Source organism: Chiloscyllium punctatum, chromosome 6 (genome assembly GCF_047496795.1).
Source record: "Chiloscyllium punctatum isolate Juve2018m chromosome 6, sChiPun1.3, whole genome shotgun sequence".
Lineage (NCBI taxonomy): Eukaryota > Metazoa > Chordata > Chondrichthyes > Orectolobiformes > Hemiscylliidae > Chiloscyllium > Chiloscyllium punctatum.
Window position 1 is genome coordinate 85,293,495 of NC_092744.1, and position 12,528 is coordinate 85,306,022.

A 12,528-nucleotide genomic window follows, 5' to 3' on the forward strand; every position below is an offset into this window, starting at 1 on the left:
GTGGGTCATTTGACCATTACTGCAGGGTAAAAACAATGACTGCAGATACTGGAAACCAGATTCTGGATTCGTGGTGCTGGAAGAGCACAGCAGTTCAGGCAGCATCCATGACCATTACTGCAGTCTTTCAGTGAATGTGGATTGATATTGTTAGAGACAAGTGAGGCAAAGCTTTAGATTGTTTTACTGGGAAGAGGTGCATCGTACTAGAAGGTTGAATCATTTTTGCAAAGTTGTTGATTTCTACAGGAATCATAACAAGCAAATGAACTCCAAATTCAATAATACAGTATTGATGAAGAGTCACTGCATTTGAAATGTTAACTCTGCTTTCTTCCCGCAGATGATGCCAGACCTGCTGAACTTCACCAGCAATTTCTGTTTTTGTTCCACATTTAATAACTTGGTTACATCTGAGTATGTCTCTTTGAAACAAGCAGCTGCTAGTAGCGATGGTTATCTGACAATCTCTTGAAACCCCCGACCCAATAAAGCATTGAGTTAGAGCCTGAGTAGATGTTGGTATCTGTCAGCGGGGAGCTGGGTTGGAGTGACTCACCACAGCTTTATATAAGAAAAGGCATTTCAGAACTCTGTCAGTAAGGAGTACAGTCAGTGCAGGGAGACTTCACTGGAGTGAGAGACTGGCCAAGTGAGGGTCTCTGGGAATTTGTTGGGATCAATCTGTTGGAAAGAGATGCTTTAAGTAAGGATTCCTGAAAGAAGCAATGTGTGATGAGTGGAGAGTTTGGTAAAGCTAGAAAGGAATTATTTCTTTTTCTGCTACTTGTTTTTCAGCCCCAGTATTTACTTTCCAATTATTGCAGCAAAAGGAGTAGGTAAATCTGTAACTATTGTTTAAAACTAAGTTTTATCAGTATTTTACATATTGCATATTACATCTGTATTGTAATAATTCCTGGCTGTGCTAAAACATTTTGGGATATTTAGGCTGTATAAATTATAAATAATCTAACAATTATTAATTAATTCACTCCCCTCTTAGAGATGGTAGGTCACATGATGTTTGCTGAATGAACGTTGTTTCTGAATATCGGGCTGTTCCAGGGCACACATATTTGAGGGAAGGACTTGCTGCAGCAGGAATCTCAGTTCAGAATTTCTGAGCTGGAGGCACTGTGGCACATCAGGGAGGAGGACAGTTCATTCCAGGAGGTTCTCACACACATATGGACAGGCTCTTCAAATTTGGAGGCTGGTCAATGACAGAGAATATGACCAGGAGTAACGCATGTTGCCCCATAGGACAAGAGCCCAGGAGCCTTAACCTTTGTAATTGTCCAACCTGCTTGAGGTTTGCCTCTTGTTTGGATGAGAATGAAGACTGCAGGATGATGTCAGTGGTCATGACATCGTAGTACAGCAAGCCACTCAACTGAGGAATGTCAGAAAGAATATGGGGGTGGTAGAAGATAACATAGTGAGGGGAACAGTGAAAGGGAGAGTCCAGGTGGCTATGTTGTCTGCTTAAAAGCTGGTGTTATATTTCCAAGTCAGGATGGTGAGTGACTTGGAGGGGAAGTTGCAGGTTACATGCAACAAGCATGTGTTAGTCTTAGAGAAGGATAGGACTGTCAGCTCAATGTTCCAGCTTTCAGATGTTACAGGCAAGATACAGAGGGATGTGAAAGGGGTGAGGGAGTTGCATTACTGATTAAGGAGAATGTCACAGCTACACTATCAGAATGGTATCTTGGAGGGCTCATCCAGCAAGGCATCGAGCATAGAACTCAGGAATTTATTCCCCTTATTAATCAAGCACCTACTATCTTTGTCTTAAATGCACTCAATGATTTGGCCTTTGCAGATTCTGCAGTACGGAGTTTTACAGATTCGCCATCCTCTGGCTGAACAAATTCCTTCTCATCTCAGCACTAAAAGATCATCCCTTCATTTTGAGCCTGTGCCCTTGGGTGCTAGCCTGTCCTCCGAGTGGAAATGTCCTCCCCACCTCCACTCTATCCACTTCTGTAAGTGTCAAGCAGATTCCCCCTCATCCCTCTGACCTCTATTGAATACTGACTGCTGTTCATACGACAAACCCTTCATCCCCAGGATCAGTCTCGAAAACCTCCTCTGGAGTCCCTCCAGTGCTTGAACATCTATCCTTCAATACAGGGCCCAAAACTGCTCACTATATTCTAAATGCAGTCTGACCAGGGCCTCATACAGCCTTAGACATCAGCTCTTATATTCCAACACTCTTGAAATGAATGCTAAAAATGCTTTCTAACTGTGAATTGAACCTGCATTAAGACCTTGAGAAAATCCTGAGCTAGGACTCCCAAGTTCCTTTGTGCTTCTGATTACTGAAGCCTTTTCTCATTTAGAATATAACCTATGCCTCTATGCTTCCTATCAAAGTGCACAATCTCATATTTGCCCACATTGTCATCCTTCTGCCACTTTTAGCCCACTCTCCCAGTCCTTCTGCAGCATCCCAACACCCTCAAATCTATCTGCCCCTCCACCTATCTTTGCATCATCTAAAACCTTAGCATCAATGCCCTCAGTTCCTTCATCCAGATCTTTAATGTTCAACATGACTAGTCGTCCCAAAACTGACCTCTGTGGAACTCCAGTCATCACTGGCTGCCATCCTGAAAGAGATTTCTTTATCCCCTCTCTAACTTCTGCCAGTCAGCCAATCCTCTAACCATGCCAGTACCTTGGCGCTAACACCACGGGCTCTTATCGTATTTAGCAGCTTCCTGGGTGGCATCTTGTCAAAGACCTTCTCAAAATTCAAAGAGATCACATCCACCGGCTCTGCTTTGTCAAACTTGCTTGTTACCAAAATTAGGAACGATATTCCTGGATAGTATGTTGCCTCCCGATTGCTGGCATCACGGATGTCTCGGATTGAGCCTACAGGATTTTTAAGGGGGAGGGAGAACAGCCAGAAGCTGTGGACATATCGGTGCTAATTACATTGGTAGGAAGAAGTTAAGGGCCTGAAAAGAGAGCACAGGGAGTTAGGTTGGAAGCTAAAAGGCAGGATGAGCAGAGTAGTAATCTCAGGATTGTTACCGATGCCATGGGCTAGTGAGGCTAGGAACAGAGAGTGAATGCAGCTGAACACATGGCTTCAGGGCTGGTGTAGGAGGGAGGACTTCAGATATGTGGATCACTGGGACACCATCTCGGGAAGATGGAACCTATACAAGGAGGATGGGTTGCACCTGAACTGGAGGGGAACCAATATTCTGGGCAGGAGGCTTGAGAGAGCTCTTTGAGAGGATTTAAACTCATTTGAGAGGATTTAAACGCAGGGGGATCGGAACTGGACTTATGGATCTGAGGATGGAGTAGCCAGTGAATAGCCAGATACAGTATGCAGAGAGTCTGAGAGGAAGGATAGGACAAAGGTGCAGTCAGTGTGATGGGTTGAATAAGGATGATGAACTTACAGCATGAAACAATACTTGGAACTATGATTTTGTGGCCATTACAGAGACTTGGATATCACAGGGGCAGGAATGGTTGTTGGATGTTTCAAAGTTTAGATGTTTCAAAAGGAAGAGGTAGGTAGATAAAAGAGGTGGGGGAGTGGCATTGCTAATCAGGGATAGTAAGACGGCTGCAGAAAAGGAGGTCGTCGAGGAGGGTTTCTGTACTGAGTCATTATAGGTGGAAGTCAGAAACAGGAAAGGAGCAATCATTTTACTGGGAGTTTTCTACAGACCCCCCAGCAGTAACAGAGACATGGAGGAGCAGAATGGGAGGCAGATTTTGGAAAGACGGAGAAGTAACAGGGATGTTGTCATGGGTGATTCTAACTTCCCTCACATTGATTGGAACTTTGTTAGTTCAAATGGTTTGGTTTTTGTCATGTGTGTCCAGGAAGGATTCCTAACTCAATATATAGAGAGGTAGACTAGATGGGAGGCCATATTGGATTTGGTGCTTGGCATCGAACCAGACCAGGTATCAGATGTCTTGGTGGGAGAGCATTTCCGTGATAGTGATCACACCTCCCTGACCTTTACTATAGTCATGGAGAGGGATAGGAGCAGACGGTATGGGAAAGTATTTAATTAAGGAAGGGGAGAATTACAATGCTATTTAGACAGGAGCTGGGGCAGCTAAATTGGGAACAGACGTTCTCAGGGAAATGCACAACACAAATGTGGAGGCTGCTTCAAGAGCACTTGCTGCGACTGCTGGATAGGTTTGTCCCACTGAGGCAAGGAAGGGATGGTAAAGTGAAGGAACCTTGGGTGACAAGAGCTGTGGAACATCTAGTCATGACAAAGAAAGAAGCTTACTTAAGGATGAGGCGACAAAGATCAGACAGGGATCTAGAAGGTTACAAGGTAGCCAGGAAGGAATTGAAGAATGGACTTAGGAGAGCTAGATGAGTGTGAAAAGCTTTAGAGGGTAGGATTAAGGAAAATCCTAAAGCATTCTACACTTAAGTGAGGAACAAAAGGATGGCCAGACTGAGAGTAGAGCCACCTCCTTCACCTCCATCCAAGGCTCCAAAGGAGCCTTCCACGTCCATCAAGGTTTTACCTGCAAATGTTGAGTTTTCTGCTCCTCGGTTGCTGCCTGAACTGCTGTGCTTTTCCAGCACCACTCTAATCTAAACTCTGGTTTCCAGCATCTGCAACTCTTGTTTTTACCTAAGAGTAGAGCCAATCAGGGATAGTGGAAGGAACTTGCATCTAGAGTTGGAGGAGATAGAGGAGATCCTTAATGAATACTCTACTTGTGTATTCACTACTGCGAGGCACTTTGACCTTTATGAGGACACTGTGAAACAAGCTGATATGCTCAAACAGATTAATGTTAAGAAGGAGGATGTGCTGAAAATTTTGAAAAACGTAAGGATGGATAAGTTCCCTGGGCCAGATGGGATATGTGCAAGGTTCCTACAGGAAGCAAGGGAAGAGATTACTGCACCTTTGGCGATGATCTTTGCATCCTCACTGTCCACTGGAGTTGTGCCAGGTGATTGGAGGGTGGTAAATGTTATGCCTCTGTTCAAGAAAGGGTATAGGAATAATCCTGGGAATTACATACCAGTCAGTCTTATGTCTGTGGTGGATAAATTATTGGACAGGATTATAGCAAGGCATTTGGTCAGGTTCATCATGGTAAACTCATTCAGAAAGTAAGGAGACATGGGATACAGGGAAATTTGACTGTCTCTATGCCCAATTGGCTGGTCCATAGAAGACAGAGGGTGGTCGTAGATAGAAGGTATTCAGCCTGGAGCTCAGTGACCAGTAGTGTTCCAGAAGGATCTGTTCTGGGACCTCTGCTCTTTGTGATTTTTAAAAATGACTTAGATGAGGAAGTGGAAGGGTGGGTTAGTAAGTTTACTGAATACATGACCTTTGGTCGATTGGTGGATAGTGTGGAGGGCTGTTGTAGGTTGCAACAGAACATTGACAGGATGCAGAACTGCGCTGATAAGTGGCAGATGGAGTTCAACCTGAACAAGTGTGAAGCGATTCATTTCAGAATGTCAAATTTGAATACAGAACACAGTGTGAAAGGCAGGATTCTTGACAGTGTAGAGGAATAGAGGGATTGTGGGATCCATGTCCATAGATCCCTCAAAGTTGCCACCAAGTTGATAGGATTGTTAAGAAGGCTTATGTTGTGTTGGCTTTCATTAGCAGGGGGTTTGAGTTTAAGAGCTGTGAGGTTATGCTGCAGCTCTATAGGCCCCTGGTTAGACCGCACTTGGAATATTGTGTTCAGTTCTGGTTGCCTCATTATAGGAAGGATGTGGAAACTTTAGAGGAGATTTCCCAGCATGCTGCCTGGATTGGAGGGCATGTCTTATGAAGAAAGGTTAAGGGAGCTGGGGCTTTTCTCATTGGAGCAAAGAAGGATGAGAAGTGACTTGATAGAGGTGTACAAGCTGTTGAGAGGCAAAGATAGAGTGGATAGTCAGAGACGTTTTCCCATGGCAGAAATGGTTATCACAAAGGGGCATAATTTTAAGATGATTGGAGAAAGGTTTAAGGGAGATGTCAGAGGTAGGTTCTTTACACAGAGAGTGGTGGATACGTGGAATGCGCTACCAGCAGTCATAGTAGAGTCAGATACCTTAGGGACATTTACTCCAGTCTTGGATAAGCACATGGATGATAGTACAATGAAGGTATGTCGCTGAGTTTGATCTTAGAGTGGGATAAAAGATCTGCACAGCATCGAGAGCCGAAGTGTTTGTACTATGCTGTACTGTTCTATGTTCTCTGTTCTATGTTCAATTAGAATGCTGTTCCATCTGATTCCAGTTATTTCCCCCCAACCCTCAGGGTGAATTATATCATGTTATGGTCATTGCCCCTTCGGGGTTACTACCTTAATCTTCCTAATCAGGCCTGCCTCATTACACATCACCAAATCCAGAATTGCCTGATCCCCTAGTGGTCTCTATTACAAACTACTCCAAACAAAAAGGTCTTGTAGACATTCCATAAATTCCTTTCCTTGGGATTCATTCCTAATCTGATTTTCTCAGTCCACCTTTATAGTGAAATCCTCCATGACTATTTTAATAGTGCCTTTTCTAGCTCCTGATTCATTTGATTCGTCACATTCTGACTACTGTTAGGAGGCCTGTACGTAAATCCCACAGTGACCATTTCTCTGTTGCAGTTCTTTCACTTTAGCCGGAGAGATTCTATGCATCCTGACTCTATGTCATTTCTTGGTCTCACTTTACAAACAAGGTACCAGTTCCCCATCTTGACCGTTTGCCTATCATAGAGTCATAGAGTCATAGAGATGTACAGCATGGAAACAGACCCTTCGGTCCAACCCGTCCATGCCGACCAGACATCCCAACCCAGTCTAATCCCACATGCCAGCACCTGGCCCATATCCTTCCAAACCCTTCCTATTCATATACCCATCCAAATGCCTCTTAAATGTTGCAATTGTACCAGCCTCCACCACTTCCTCTGGCAGCTCATTCCATACATGTAGCACCCTCTGCCTGAAAAAGTTGCCCCTTAGGTCTCTTTTATATCTTTCCCCTCTCACCCTAAACCTATGTCCTCTAGTTCTGGATTCCCTGACCCCAGGGAAAAGACTTTGTCTATTTACCTGATCAATGCTCCTCATAATTGTGTAAACCTCTATAAGGTCACCCCTCAGCCTCCGACACTCCAGGGAAAACAGCCCCAACCTGTTCAGCCTCTCCCTGTAGCTCAGATCCTCCAACCCTGGCAACATCCTTGTAAATTTTTTCTGAACTCTTTCAGGTTTCACAACATCTTTCTGATAGGAAGGAGACCAGAATTGCACGCAATATTCTAACAGTAGCCTAACCAATGTCCTGTACAGCTGCAACATGACCTCCCAACTCCTGTATTCAATACTCTGACCAATAAAGGAAAGCATACCAAACGCCTTCTTCACTATCCTATCGACCTGAAAGTCCACTTTCAAGGGGCTATGAACCTGCACTCCAAGGTCTCTTTGTTCAGCAACACTCCCTAGGACCTTACCATTAAGTGTATAAGTCTTGCTAAGATTTGCTTTCCCAAAATGCAGCACCTCGCATTTACCTGAATTAAACTCCATCTGCCACTTCTCAGTCCATTGGCCCATCTGGTCAAGATCCTGTTGTAATCTGAAGTAACCCTCTTCGCTGTCCACTACAGCTTCAATTTTGGTGTCATCTGTAAACTTACTAACTGTACCTCTTATGCTCGCATCCAAATCATTTATTTAAATGACAAAAAGTAGAGGGCCCAGCACTGATCCTTGTGGCACTCCACTGGTCACAGGCCTCCAGTCTGAAAAACAACGCTCCATCACCACCCTCTGTCTTCTACCTTTGAGCTAATTCTGTATCCAAATGACTAGTTCTCCCTGTATTCCATGAGATCTAACCTTGCTAATCAGTCTCTCATGGGGAACCTTGTCAAATGTCTTACTGAAGTCCATATAGATCATCAATCTTCTTTGTTCCTTCTTCAAAAAACTCAATCGAATTTGAGAGACATGATTTCCCACGCACAAAGCCATGTTGACTATCCCGAGTCAGTCCTTGCCTTTCAAAAGACATGTACATCCTGTCCCTCAGGATTCCCTCCAACAACTTGCCCACCACCGTTGTCAGGCTCACTGGTCTATAGTTCCCTGGCTTGTCTTTTACTGCCCTTCTTAAACAGTGGCACCACGTTTGCCATCCTCCAGTCTTCTGGCACTTCACCTGTGACTATCGATGATACAAATATCTCAGCAAGAGGTCCAGCAATCACTTCTCTAGCTTCCCACAGAGCTCTCTGGTACACCTGATCAGGTCCTGGGGATTTATCCACTTTTAACCTATCCTTTTGATAGAACATAGTTCCTCGGACATTTAGTTCCCAGCCCTAATCCTCTTGCAGCCCACAACACCATACCTACCAATTTACATCTGGGCTACAAGCTCATCTACCTTGCTTGGTGTACTGCATGTACTTAAGTACAGCACCGTCAATCCTACACTGACTGTCCCCTTCTCATCATTGTCCCTTTTACCTGCTGTGCACGAAGTTAGATTCCTGACCTTTCCAAACTTTCTGTCCTATTACGTGTTCTGGAAATTTTAATAACCTCTACTGAGATTTTCTCACGTTTAACATTTACTATAATTTTCTATACAACTGAACTCACCCCAACTATTTACTGAAAGCTCTATCTACAGCCCTGCTTATGTAATTTGGCAGGAATTTGCAAGGTATTTTTTGGTAAAATAAACAACTTATGCAATTAAATGTAGGGTCTTAGGTAATGTTAGGAGAAAGTGAGGACTGCAGATGCTGGAGTACCAGAGTTGAAAAATGTGGTGCTGGAAAAACACAGCAGGCCAGGCAGCATCCGAGGAGCAGGAGAATCGACGTTTCGGGCAGCACATCAGCCTCATTCCTGAAGAAGGGCTTATGCCCGAAACGTCAATTCTCCTACTCCTCGGATGCTGCCTGGCCTGCTGTGTTTTTCCAGCACCACATTTTTCAACTGTTAGGTAATGTTGTAGATCAGAAAAACCTTTGGACTTAGGTACATAATTGTTTGATGTTTTCATCACATATAGATGGGGTGGTTCGGAAGATGTTTAGTATGTTTGCCTTCATTGCTCAGAGCTTCAAGTATAGGAGTTGGGACATTATGTTGAGATTGTATAGGATATTGGGGAGGCCTCTTCTGGAATACTGCGCTCACTTCTGATCCTCCTGTTATAGGAAGGATATTACTAAGCTGGAGAGGGCTCAAGAGAGATTAACCAGCATATTGCCAGGAATGAAGGGTTTGAGTTATGAGGCTGAATAGACTGTGACGTTTTTCACTGGAGCTCAGGAGGTCAAGAGATAACCTTATACAGGTCTATAAAATCACGAAGGATATGGATAAGGTGAATGGCGATTGTCTTTTCCCTTGGGTGGAGGAATTCAAGATTCGGGGGCTTAACTTTAAGGTGAGAGGAGAAAGATTTTAAAAACGCATGAGAAGCAATTTTGTTCCGCAAGAGAGTAATTCATGTGTTGCATGAACTTCCAGAGGAAGAGATGGATGTGGGTACAGTCACAAAGTTTAAAAAAATATTTAGCTAATTGCACGAATAGGAACTGTTTGGTGGATATGGGCCAAGCGCAGGCAGGTGTGGGACGAGTTTAGTTTTGGCTGATGGTCAGCAGGGACTGGTTTGACCAAAGGGTCTGTTTCCATTCTGTATGACTCTATGGCTGTGGGCCCAGCATGATTCAGGTGGAGCCCATTCCGTCGGAACACCTCCCTTCTTTCCCAGTGCTGGTGAAAATGGCCCATGAAACTGAACCGATTTCTCCCACATGTTTCCTTCTTTAATCTTGTTGACCCTGTGCCAGTTAGCTTGTGGGTCAGGTAGTGAACTGGAGGTTACAATCTTTTAAGTTCTGTATTTTAATTTAGCCCCTAGCTGTTCATATATCCTCAGCAGAACCTCTTTCCTCTTTCTACGTTTATGGTTGATACCCATGTGCACCACAACAACTGGATCTTTCCTCTCCCACTCCAAGTTCCTCTGCAGACCAAATGAGATATCCTGAACTCGGGCACCAGACTCGCAACACGGCCTTTGGAACTCTCGATCCTGGCCCTGGAGAGCAGTATCTATTCCCCTGACTATACTATCCCTGATTACAACTACGTTTCTCTTTTCTTCCCCCATGTTAAATGACTCCTCATTCTTACCCACACAGGGAGCAAGAATCTCCAACCTGTTTGACAAGTAGAACCTTTAGCACCACCTCCTGGATCCTTCTCACTTGAAGTCACACCCTCCTGTACCTGATCACTGAGCATATTCGAGGTAGTTAATCTAAGGGGGTGTGACTGCGTCCTGAAACAGTGTCCAGGTTACTCTCCCAATTCCTGATGAGTCACTGTATTTGAGGCTCAGACTCCAGCTCATCTTTCGTTTTAATTTCAAAAATATACTTTATTCATAAAAAAATTTTGATGATCTGTACAAGTGGTCATGCCATACACATGTAAACATTCCATTTCTTTACATACAGAGATCGAGTAATCATTCATATATACAGGTCTGTATGTTTACTATCCATATATTTAGCTGAGGCATCAGTGGAGCCCACTTACTGCGTCGGACCCCTGTGCTTAGGCAGGCAGACGTTACATGGTGGTCTTTCCCCACCGCGCCTTGGCGGCAGCTGCCCCAAGCTTCAGCGCGTCCCACAACATGTAGTCCTGGACCTTGGAATGTGCCAGTCTGCAACACTCAGTCAGGGTCAACTCCTTCAACTGGAAGATCAACAGGTTTCGGACAGAACAAAGAGCGTCCTTCACCGAGTTGATGATCCTCCAGGCACAGTTGATGTTCGTCTCGGTGTGCGTCCTGGGGAACAGACCGTAGAGCACGGAGTCCTGCGTCATGGAGCTGCTTGGGACGAACCTCGACAAACACCACTGCATTCCTCTCCAGACTTCCTTTGCATAGGCACATTCCAGAAGGAGGTGTGTGACAGTCTTGTCCCCTCCCACAGCTGCTTCGAGGGCAGCGTGCGGTGCGGCTGAGAGTCCAGGCGTGCATAAAGGATCTCACAGGCAGAGCCCTTCTCACCACCAGCCAAGCCACGTCTTGGTGCTTGTTGGAAAGTTCTGGCGATGAGGCATTCTGCCAAATGGCTTTGACAGTCTGCTCAGGGAACCGCTCGATAGGATCCACCCTCTCCTTTTCCCGAAGGGTCTCAAGGACACTACGTGCTGATCACTTCCTGATGGACTTGTGGCCAAATGTGTTTTTCTTCATAAATTTCTCCACGAAGGACAGGTGATACGGAACGGTCCAACTACTCAGAGTGTTCCGCGGCAGCGAGGCCAGGCCCATCCATCGCAACACCGGGGACAGGTAGAACCTCAGTACGTAGTGACACTTGGTGTTTGTGTACTGGGGATCCACGCACAGCTTGATGCAGCCACACACAAAGGTGGCCATCAGGGTGAGAGTGGCATTGGGTGTGTTTTTTCCCCCGTTGCCCAGAGCTTTGTACATCGAGTCTCTTCGGACCCGGTCCATCTTTGACTTCCATATAAATTGGAAGATGGCCCGGGTGACTGCGACATCACAGGTTCTGGGAATAGGCCAGACATGTGCCACATATCACAGCAATGACAGTGCCTCACACCTGATGACCAGGTTTTTACCCGCAATGGAGAGCGACCGTGGCTTCCATCTGCCCAGTTTTTGCCTCACTTTGCTGATACGCTCCTTCTAAGACTTTGTACATGCCCCAGCCCCCCCCAAACCAAATACCCAGCACCTTCAGATGGTCGGTCCTGATGGTGAAGGGGATTGAGGATTGGTCGGCCCAGTTCCCGAAGAGCATGGCCTCACTCTTGCCTCGGTTTACCTTGGCCCCCGAGGCCCGTTCGAACTGGTCACATATGCACATGAGTCTGTGCACGGACAGCGGATCCGAGGGAGGCCTTAACCTGAAGGCCCCCGATGCCAGGAATAGTCACTCCTCTCAGGCTCACATCCTTCCTGATGGACTCAGCAAATGGCTCTATGCAGGACATAAAAAAGGTAGGAGAGAGAGGGCAGCCCTGCCTGACTCCAGATCTGACTGGGAAGCTATCTGATTCCCACCCATTGATTGAGACTGCACTGACAATGTTGGTGTCGAGCAATCTGATCCAATTTCCGATTCCCTCCCCAAAGCCCATTTTGGAGAGTACATCTCTCATATACGTGTGTGATATCCTGTCAAAGGCTTTCTCCTGGTCCAGGCTGATGAGGCAGGTGTCCAACCCTCTGTCCTGCACGTAGGCGATCGTATCCCTGAGGAGTGAGAGACTCTCAGTGATCTTCCTGCCTGGTACAGCACAGGTTTGGTCAGGGTGGATCACTGATCCCAGAGCAGACCTGACCCTGTTGGTGATGACCTTTGCCAAGGATTTGTAATCTGCGTTGAATAGTGAGATTGGTCTCCAATTTCTGATTTCCTCCCTCTCCCCCATCTGCTTGTAGATAAGGGTGATGATGCCTTTCCTCAT

At 45.5% G+C, this 12,528-nt stretch overlaps 1 pseudogene; it reads left to right on the forward strand.

Annotated features, from left to right (window-relative positions):
* Positions 1 to 12,528, forward strand: part of LOC140478448 (alpha-1,4-N-acetylglucosaminyltransferase-like) — a 91,712-nt pseudogene that overhangs the window by 531 nt on the left and 78,653 nt on the right.